The sequence below is a fragment of the Rhinoderma darwinii genome, chromosome 9, assembly GCF_050947455.1.
Source record: "Rhinoderma darwinii isolate aRhiDar2 chromosome 9, aRhiDar2.hap1, whole genome shotgun sequence".
Lineage (NCBI taxonomy): Eukaryota > Metazoa > Chordata > Amphibia > Anura > Rhinodermatidae > Rhinoderma > Rhinoderma darwinii.
Window position 1 is genome coordinate 6,477,231 of NC_134695.1, and position 10,470 is coordinate 6,487,700.

General features: G+C 43.2%; 1 long non-coding RNA gene across 1 annotated transcript; it reads right to left on the reverse strand.

Moving 5' to 3' along the window:
- Positions 1 to 1,445: 1,445 nt before the first annotated feature.
- On the reverse strand, positions 1,446 to 9,332 carry LOC142660553 (uncharacterized). The gene is made up of 3 exons (XR_012850524.1): positions 9,250 to 9,332; positions 3,873 to 3,932; positions 1,446 to 1,550 (listed from the first exon to the last, which is right to left on the reverse strand). It is a non-coding gene; the product is annotated as an uncharacterized LOC142660553 (long non-coding RNA).
- Between the last annotated feature and the right edge of the window lie 1,138 nt (positions 9,333 to 10,470).

The window sequence follows — 10,470 nt, forward strand, 5'->3', positions numbered from 1 at the left end:
CTACCCGATCTCATCAAGGACGGAAACAATGGATCGCTTCCAAATATCCATAGAAAAGTACCTACAACAACTATCTGAGTCCACAAATAAAGAGAGAAGAAAAACCAATTTTCCAAGTAAACTGAAAAAAGCAACAAAATCGCTTGAAGATAAGGACCTAATTATTAAGAAATCGGACAAAGGAGGCAGTATTGCAATCATGAATAGGGAAGATTATAAAATGCAGATTGATGAATTACTATCGGACCAAAGTACCTATAAATTATTAAAACAAAATCCAATAACTAGTTTTCAAAAAGAAATAAAAAACCTGATAAAGGCAGGATTAGATAGCGGTTCTCTTACACCAAAGCAAGCAGAATACATGTTTGTTTAACATCCTATTACACCAATACTGCATGCCCTGCCTAAAACTCATAAAAATATTATCCCTCCCCCCATGCGACGAATAGTGTCGGGAATAGGGTCTTTCTCTGAAAAAAACTCTGAATGGTTAGACTCCCTCTTACAACCCATTGCACAAAATACGTCAGGTTTTTTGAAAGACACCAAAGATGTCCTACGTGCATTCAGGAATAAAATATGGTCAAAGGAATATACATGGCTAACGTGTGACGTCACATCTCTATACACGAGTATACCTCACAACGTAGCTCATATTGCCATGAAACATCATTTGAACAAACACAGCAACTACAGTGAATCATTACAAATTTATATCTTGGAAATTCTCACCTTCCTAATGACACACAATTACTTCCAATTCGACACCAAATACTATCTCCAATTAAAAGGGGTTTCAATGGGGGCAAAATTTTCCCCGTCTTTGGCGAACTTGGTCATGGCGTGGTGGGAAGAACAAACTATTTTTTCCACAAGCAATCCATCTGGAGAATATATCAACTGGTATGGCAGATACATCGATGACCTCCTGTTCATTTGGGAGGGAGATGTATCTGCCATCCAAGCCTTTGTGAATTTCCTTAATTCCAATGACTGTAATCTCAGATTCACACATGCACTTGACAAAACTACCATCATATTCCCGGATCTGGAATTGAAGGGGGAAGATGGTACCCAGATACATACAAAAACCTACAGAAAACCAACAGCTGGCAATACCATCTTACACGCAGGTAGCAATCACTCTAAACAGACCATTGCTTCTATTCCAGTGGGTGAATTATGCAGAGCAAAACGCAACTGCAGTTCAGATACGCAATTCAGAATAGAAACACAACATATACATAGTAGACTATCTAACAGGGGATACCCACGTTGGTCTCTAGACAGAGCAGACCAGGCAATTGCCAAAAAAAATAGGGATACCCTTTTGTCCCAAAATAAAAGCCCAAAACCAACATCCAATACACCCACATTAGTCCTGCAACAAAGCAGTCAATTCAACAGCATAAAAATGATTGTGAATAAACACTTACCTATGCTCAAAGAAGACCCGATCCTGGAAGACATCCTCAAAAATGGGTGTAGAATAGTCGCACGTCGAGCCCCATCACTGGCAACGACACTCTCTCCATCTTTCTTCAGCCCTATTAAAACAAAAGGTTCTTGGTTAGAACAAAAAGGTTTCTTCAAGTGTGGAAATAATCCCTGCAAAGTGTGCTCATACGCAACACCGAAAAAGGTTCTCTCAAACTCAGCTAACACTGACACACATACCATCAACAATTACATCAACTGTAACTCTGACTCGGTTATATATAAATCGAATGCACAACATGCGACTTGAAATACATAGGATGCACCAACAGAAAGTTTAAAATAAGAATCCTAGAACATCTTGGCTACATCCGCAATCCAAACATAGTCAACCCCTCAAATGTAGCCAAACATTTCATATCTCAACACAATAAAACAATAAACAGTTTTTCTTGTTATGCCATTGAGAAAATACACAACCCTAAAAGAGGTGGGGATATCAAACATATAACACAGACAAGAGAAGCCTTCTGGACCTTCAGACTTCAAACAAGGGTCCCCAAAGGTTTAAATTTAAGAAAAGACCTTATGTTTCATTATTAACTTCAATAACATGACTTATGCTTTCCCTTGATACCATCTGTAACGCCTAATAAACTAGTCTAAGCCGTATTAGGCTTGGTTCCAACCTAGTATTTTTCAGCTTAACAGATCCTAATACATTCCAAAACTGTATAGTACTGGTGGGACACTATTATCCCAAAGAAACATCGGACTTAAGTAACTAATTAATAATAAATAAAATACAAAAAATATACACAGCATTTTCATAAACAAAAATACAAAATAAAAAATAACAGAGGAACAAACAGACCATCTTCGTCTGACCCTGACTCAACCCGACTATTACTATTTTCCATATAGTCGTTCGAATTCATTACCAATAAGGCTAAGGCGGGATTCACACGAACGGGTCGTTCCCGAGCCCGAGTGCCGGCCGGTAAAAATCGGCCATTCTGCCCGGCAGGTTTGCATAAAGTTTTGCATCCGTGCCGGGCCGGGCAGATCCGGACAGTGACATCAGCGGCAACTCCTGAAGGGGAATCCCCATGTGTTCGGGGATTCCGCTTCAGGAGTTTCCCCTGATGTCACTGCCCAGATATGGACAGAGACATCAAGCGCTCTGTCCAGGAGCGGAATCCCCGAAAACACGGGGTTTCCGCTCCTTCAAGGAGCTAAAGTGCGGCTAGCACATAGCAGAGCGGTGAGATACCTCCCCGCTCTGCTATAGTGGCGTCGCTACGGTAGTAGCAGCCGCAGCAGCAGCAGCTGCTAGCGGCGCCATCGAAGGTGTCGCCGGGCCAGGGTGCTTTTCAAGCAGGGGAAGAGAGCCAGTGCAGCGCTCCCTTCCTCCATGCTGTACACCCCGGCCCTGCCACACCGTGTACAGCGATGCCATTCGTCAGAACTGCATCAACTCCTCCTCCTCACATGCACTCTGCGCTGTGAGGAGGAGGAGATAGAGCGCAAGCGCCGGGAAACCCGGCCATCACTCGGAACACATTCCGGTGATGGCCGTGTAATACCCGGCCCCATAGACTTCTATGGGAGCCGGGCGGCCGGGTACCCGGGCAAAGATAGAGCATGTCCTATTTTTTGACGGCCGGATTTTGACGGTCGTGTGAATAGCCCCATTAGGAGTCTATTATTCCTAATGCAGCCGGGTGCCGGACGATTTATGAACGGCCGGCACCCGGCCAGGAAACCCTGCCGTGTGAATGAGGCCTAATAGTATGCTCTACTATAGTCAGAAGGTATTTACCTAAAATATATAACGTGACAAAAAATTGATAACAAGATGCCACGGAAATAAGTTGGATCTGGAGCTATACAGTAGGCTACAACGGTAGGACCAAATAAAACACCTAACGGTCCGATCTTCCGCTTTTTAGGTCCAAAAATACATATATATATATATATATATCTTCCAACATTCAAAAACAGTGCTGTTAAATAAAAATAAAAATGAGCATATAAAATGAATAATATTTCTTTTGATCCATATGGAAATATTCATAAAGCCATAAACTACAAAGAATATTAGCTTTTCTACCAACATAATCTAACGAACAAAATATAAATATAAAAAATAAAAAATTGAAAAATATGGCTTGTAAACCCAAAAAATGTAACAAGATTAAACAAAAATTAAGCAAAAAAACAGCTTTTTGTTATTTTAAATGTACGTCTTTTTGATTCTTCACATATCCACACATTTAATTATCCATCGTTCTCTACCTAAAATCAACAGTAGGCGTTATCTAGCCTTTTAAGGCAGTCTTTCGTTTTATGTTTCTCAGGTCATCGCAGAATGATATTTTTCCGCCAAATAATAATTTTTATAATGAAACAATTAAGTATCATATAGTTACCTTACAGGAGCCACTTTGAAACGAAATTTTTCTGATTTTCTTTCCCCCCTTTTTGTACCTCTGTGAAAAAGAAGAAACACAAAAATTATATCGTTCATATTGAATCACAAACACGGAGTTATTCGTCCTTTCTGACTTAAGTTTACGATATGAACGAAAACCAAATATAATATGTGCAAATACATATGGACACTTCCCTCAGTACCTAAATACTTGTTTGCATCTACAAAGGATCTTTTTTGCACACAACTACATCAAGTAAATCGGTACATACCTTATAACATTCCTTTAGGCCCAGGAAATAGACAAATGATTGCGTTCTACAGGGCTCCTCCTTTCTCTTCTGTTTTGAACCGCAATTAACTAATCAATCACGAGACTGACTGGCTACAAAAGGTCTAGACTGCACACAGTCAGACAAACCATAAGCCATGACTAAGGACCCAGCAGGGGTCTGAAACGCGTAGGCTACCGCCTATCTCCTTCAACACTCTCTGTACTTAGGACATTACCTGCCCGTCACCACTATATATTTCGTTGGCCATTGTTTTTAACAAAGCAACATTAAAACTTGGAAGAAGATTCCCGTTTTTAACAGATTTTCCACTTGAGCGCTGGTTTCAACTTCCCTTTTCTCTGTTGTTTCCCTTGCGTGTGCCGACACGAGGATCCGTGCGCTGATCACTATACCGTGCCTGTGACAAGGTGAGCTGGAGGATATTCCCCATTTTTTCTGTATGGACAATTAAGTCGGGAGTCCTTCTTTGCCCAAGATTGTTTTTCCTACCAACCCTAGGCTTTGGGGCATTTGGGGACACAAACGCACAAGATGGCCACAGAGGCCGCAATAAAGACAGAGTCCCGAAGTGAGTCTGCGTTGCCGCTCCTGGGTAGATAGCTTACATTGGTCCATCCTCACAGACTCCTTAGGAGGATCGACATCTGAGGACAGCAGGGGTTGCTGCATGGTAGGGAACGGACTAGGTAGACCTCTCTCCCGACTAACTTCTTGGCGCCGTTCTCTGAGCCTTCAATCCAGCGTCCAGAAGGAGGAGGTCATCCAGGGTAGACTGCAGGTGTCGAGTGGCAAGTTCGTCCTTAATTTTAGGAGACAGCCCATGCCAGAATTTAGCCACCAGGGCCTCATTGTTCCACAACAGTTCTCCCGCCAAGTGGATGACGTACTCGCCCGCGGAGAGGTCTCCTTGGCGTAGGTTCAGCAAGTAAGCTGCTGCAGAGGAGACTAGTCCAGGCTCCTCAAACACTGTGCGAAATGTCCGGAGGAACCCCTGGAAGTCATGGGTCTCTGGTCCGTGTCTCTCCCAGATAGGGTTCGCCCATGCAAGGGCCTTGCCAGTAAGAAGAGAAATTATGAAAGCGACCCTTGCGCCATCAGACGAAAATGCCATTGAATACAGGCTAAAGAGAATCTGGCACTTTCAAAAATCCACGACAGGTACCTGCGTCTCCATCATAGCGGTCAGGAAGTGGCAAAGAAAAAAAAGAGGATCCACACTGCCAGGTGGTGTAGTCGGAGGAATGCCAGGAGGTGTAGTATGGGGAAAGGCAGCTTGTGCCTCCTGCCGACGTGCGAGAATGTTCAAGGCCTGGAGGAGTTGGTCCTGTCGAGACCAGTGGTCCAGCATATCCGCCTGCATCACTTGTGACGTCATCTTAGTCTTGGATCGACCAGCGGGGTCCATGTCCTGTGCGTACCGTCACGTAGGGTTCGTGGACACACTGGGCCATACCGCCTTGGCGGTATGGCAGCTGGCCAACAGGGGGCAGGTCACAGTCTATAGTTTGTATAGTCTATAGTTCGTATAGGGTACCTGTGGCAACTCGGACAGTAGCAAGGCAGGCACGGCTGGGACTAGGCAGCAGGCAAACGTAAGGCGTGGTGTAGCAGAACAGGCTTGTATACAGCACGACTACAGCTCAGCACGGTACTTGACCAGGATAGCACAGGATACAGGAAACACTGGGAACTGGAAAACACTAGGAGACGAACTAGGATACGACAAACAATGCTCAGGCCTGGAAGAAAGGGACTGGGCCCTTCTTATAGTCCAGGGCACTCATGGGCTGATTACACATTAAAGTCCTACGGGACCCAGCCGAGGTGAGTGGAAGTGAGCGCTGGCGTCTGAGGAGGAGACTTGGGCCAGTGCTCGCTGGACCCATGGCTGCGGCCGTCAGGAGGTGCAGACGAACATAAAGGATTTTGCTGTCCGCATCCGTAGCCATCCGCAATTGCAGAAGCGCGAATAGACTTCTATGACCAAGTCCGTACTGAAATTGCGGACAAGAATTCGACATGTCCTATGAATTGCAGATCATTTCTATAGCAAGGACAGACATCCGTAAATATATGGAAAGGTGTCTGTGGCCAATAGAAATTGATGGGTCTGCAATTTCGTACAGGTTCGGCATTCCGTAACAACGGATGAAAATGACAGTCGTGTGCATGAGGTCTTAGTCCTAACAGCAGTACAAGCTTCACACCATAATTAAGGCTACTACTTATATGATAAACACATGGTAGGAGGGGCTAGACAGCCTTTTGTAGGGAAGGGGCTTTAGTTAAGAGTTTAGAAGATAGAAGTGCTTAGAAGATAGATTAAATTAAAAATTCCATCTGTCTTACTAGTACACAGGGGCAGAAATAGCCCTAACAGCAGCACAATAATGGGGTAAGTGAAAACTGATTGTTGTGTTTTATATTTCTTATATATATATATATATATATATTTATTTTTTTAAAAAGCAGAGAAATATTTATGTTACCTGATTGATCTCAGAAGTATTTTGCTCATGGAAAGCAGTTGGGATTATTTACCCTCCATTCTTTCAGGTTTCTGTTGAGTTTTAGTAGACAGGATAGATTGATCTGTTATATTATTCTACCCAGTAAAAAAAGAGAACGGAAATCTGTCTGCTCAACATGCACTGCTGAAGCTCCATCCTTTTCCCAGAGGCGTAGCTAGGTTATCCAGCACCCGGGGCAAAAATTCAGTTTCGCACATAGTAAAACAAATCCCAAAAAATTCTTCAAGTATATAAATGCTAAAAAGCCAAGGTCTGAACATGTAGGACCCCTAGATAATGGTAATGGGGAGTTGATCACAGGAGATCAAGAGAAGGCAGAGTTACTAAATCGGTTCTTTAGCTCTGTATATACAACTGAAGAAAGAGCAGCTGATGTAGCCGCTGCCAGTGCTGTTAATATATCAGTTGATATACTGAATTGGATGAATGTAGAGATGGTCCAAGCTAAATTAAATAAAATAAATGTGCACAAGGCCCCGGGACCAGATGGGTTACACCCTAGAATTCTTAAAGAGCTTAGTTCAGTTATTTCTGTCCCCCTTTTCATAATATTAAGAGAATCTCTAGTGACTGGTATAGTGCCAAGGGACTGGCGTAGCGCAAATGTGGTGCCTATTTTCAAAAAGGGCTCTAGGTCTTCCCCGGGTAATTATAGACCAGTAAGCTTAACATCCATCGTGGGGAAAATGTTTGAGGGGCTATTGAGGGACTATATACAGGATTATGTGACATTAAATAGCATTATAAGTGACAGTCAGCACGGTTTTACTAAGGACAGAAGTTGTAAAACTAACCTAATCTGTTTTTATGAAGAGGTGAGCAGAAGTCTAGACAGAGGGGCCGCTGTGGATTTAGTGTTTTTTGACTTTGCAAAGGCATTTGACACTGTCCCCCATAGACGCCTAATGGGTAAATTAAGGACTATAGGTTTAGAAAATAGTTTGTAATTGGATTGAGAATTGGCTCAAGGACCGTATCCAGAGAGTTGTGGTCAATGATTCCTACTCTGAATGGTCCCCGGTAATAAGTGGTGTACCCCAGGGTTCAGTGCTGGGACCACTATTATTTAACTTATTTACTAATGATATAGAGGATGGGATTAATAGCACTATTTCTATTTTTGCAGATGACACCAAGCTATGTAATATAGTTCAGTCTGTGGAAGATGTTCATGAATTGCAGGCAGATTTAAACAAACTAAGTGTTTGGGCGTCCACTTGGCAGATGAAGTTTAATGTAGATAAATGTAAAGTTATGCATCTGGGTACCAACAACCTGCATGCATCATGTGTCCTAGGGGGAGCTACACTGGCGGATTCACTTGTTGAGAAGGATCTGGGTGTACTTGTAAATCATAAACTCAATAACAGCATGCAGTGTCAATCAGCTGCTTCAAAGGCCAGCAGGATATTGTCGTGTATTCAAAGAGGCATGGACTCGCGGGACAGGGATGTAATATTACCACTTTACAAAGCATTAGTGAGGCCTCATCTAGAATATGCAGTTCAGTTCTGGGCTCCAGTTCATAGAAAGGATGCCCTGGAGTTGGAAAAAATACAAAGAAGAGCAACGAAGCTAATTAGGGGCATGGAGAATTTAAGTTATGAGGAAAGATTGAAAGAATTAAACCTATTTAGCCTTGAAAAAAGACGACTAAGGGGGGACATGATTAACTTATATAAATATATTAATGGCACATACAAAAAATATGGTGAAATCCTGTTCCTTGTAAAACCCCCTCAAAAAACAAGGGGGCACTCCCTCCGTCTGGAGAAAAAAAGGTTCAAGCTGCAGAGGCGACAAGCCTTCTTTACAGTGAGAACTGTGAATCTATGGAATAGCCTACCGCAGGAGCTGGTCACAGCAGGGACAGTAGATGGCTTTAAAAAAGGGTTAGATAATTTCCTAGAACAAAAAAATATTAGCTCCTATGTGTAGAAATTTTTCCTTCCCTTTTCCCTTCCCTTGGTTGAACTTGATGGACATGTGTCTTTTTTCAGCAGTACTAACTATGTAACTATGTAACATTAACGTTACTGAAGCGTCTTGACAGTGAATAGACATTCCTTCCAGCCAGGACGTGATATCTATTCACAATGAAGAAACTTTGCTGTAAGTCACACACAAACGTTACCAAAGTTTCTTCATTGTGAATAGACATCCCGTCCTGGCTGGAAGGAATGTCTATTCACTGTCAAGACACTTCAGTAACGTTAATGTGTCAGTATAAGACAGCATAGCGTGAACAACGCAGTGTCACTATGCGCTGAGTAAATGAATGGAGAGAAGTGTATGATGCCGATTGGTCACGGATTAGTCAGAATCATACACTTCTCTTTACAACGCCCACTTGGTCTAAAGTAAAAACACGCCCAGTTGGGCATTAAGAAATTAATTAGAATAAAGCTAAAATCGCTCATAACGTGGTAAAAATAGATTGTTTTTCTAAATAAAAAAAACACTGCTCATCTACATCACAGCGCCCATCCACTTATGTAGGAGATAGTGCACTTATAATGTGGTGACAGAGCCTCTTTAAGTGACTCACCGGTGACGTCTAAGATTCTAGTTCTTTTTCTCCATCCGGTCCAGACCTCTAAGACTTCTCCCGGCCACAGCCCATATCTGCAGTTTGCCGCTCAGATGTCTTCAGCTTCTCACTTTTCAAACATTTCTACACCTATAAACAAAAATAAAGTTCTCATTATACCTCACACTACGCCCCTAAATGTAATAGCGCCATACACTGCACCTCTAATTATAATAACACCATACACTGTTTCCCACACACACACACACACACACACCATGCCCCCTGTAGATGGTGTCTGCCATAGAGCCCCCTGTAGATAGTGCTCCGCATATTACCCACCCCTGTATATAGTGTCCCACATATAGCTCCCCCTATAGTCCTCCAGATTGCCCACCCTGGTATATAGCCCCCCCCCCCTCTCGTAGATAATGCCACACACTTTTTTTTTAGGATAAAAAAACAAACTAAACAAACTCACTTTAATCTTGTTCCGGCAGCAATGGAGACAAGCTCTCTTCTGCGCTGGTCTTCTGGGGTTGAACGACGCAAGCAGCACGATGACGTGATCGCGATGCTTGCGTCTATGAAAGGCGCTGATTGGCAGGGCAGAACGACTTTCCCTGTCAATTAGCGGGACATACCCCCGGCCGCCCGGGACAGCGGGACACCACCCGGAATCCGGGACTGTCCGGCTGAATCCGGGACGGTTGGGAGGTAGAAGATAGATAATAGATAGATATGAGATGGATGGATGGATGGATGGATGGATGGACGGACAGAGACACAAAGACAGAGATAGATGTTTAATGGAGAAATGTGTTTTTGTATTACCACCACTACGGCAGCCGCAAAAATAATGTGCCTGGAGACAAGAGTTTCTAAAATCATAAACTAATGTCATTTATTTTATGATTTTAAAAACGCTAGTGTTCCCAGGCACTAAATTGTTTACACTGTGTACTCACCACTGTCCTGTGTTTTCCTGTCCTCTGCAGTGCTCTGCTCGGGTGTGTCTGCTCCCTCTCTCCAGGCAGACAGCTGCATCATGGACTGTGCGGTGCTGGGGCCCCTCTCTAAGTTGCGCCCGGGGCACATGCCTCGCCTGCCCCCCCCCTAGCTACGCCCCTGCTTTTCCTTTCCAGTCTTCATCGTCTTACCCTGTTAGTCCAAGCTTAAAGGGAAGGTGTCACGAAATTATTTTTTTATATGTTTTTGCTTTTAGTATGTAATGAAAAT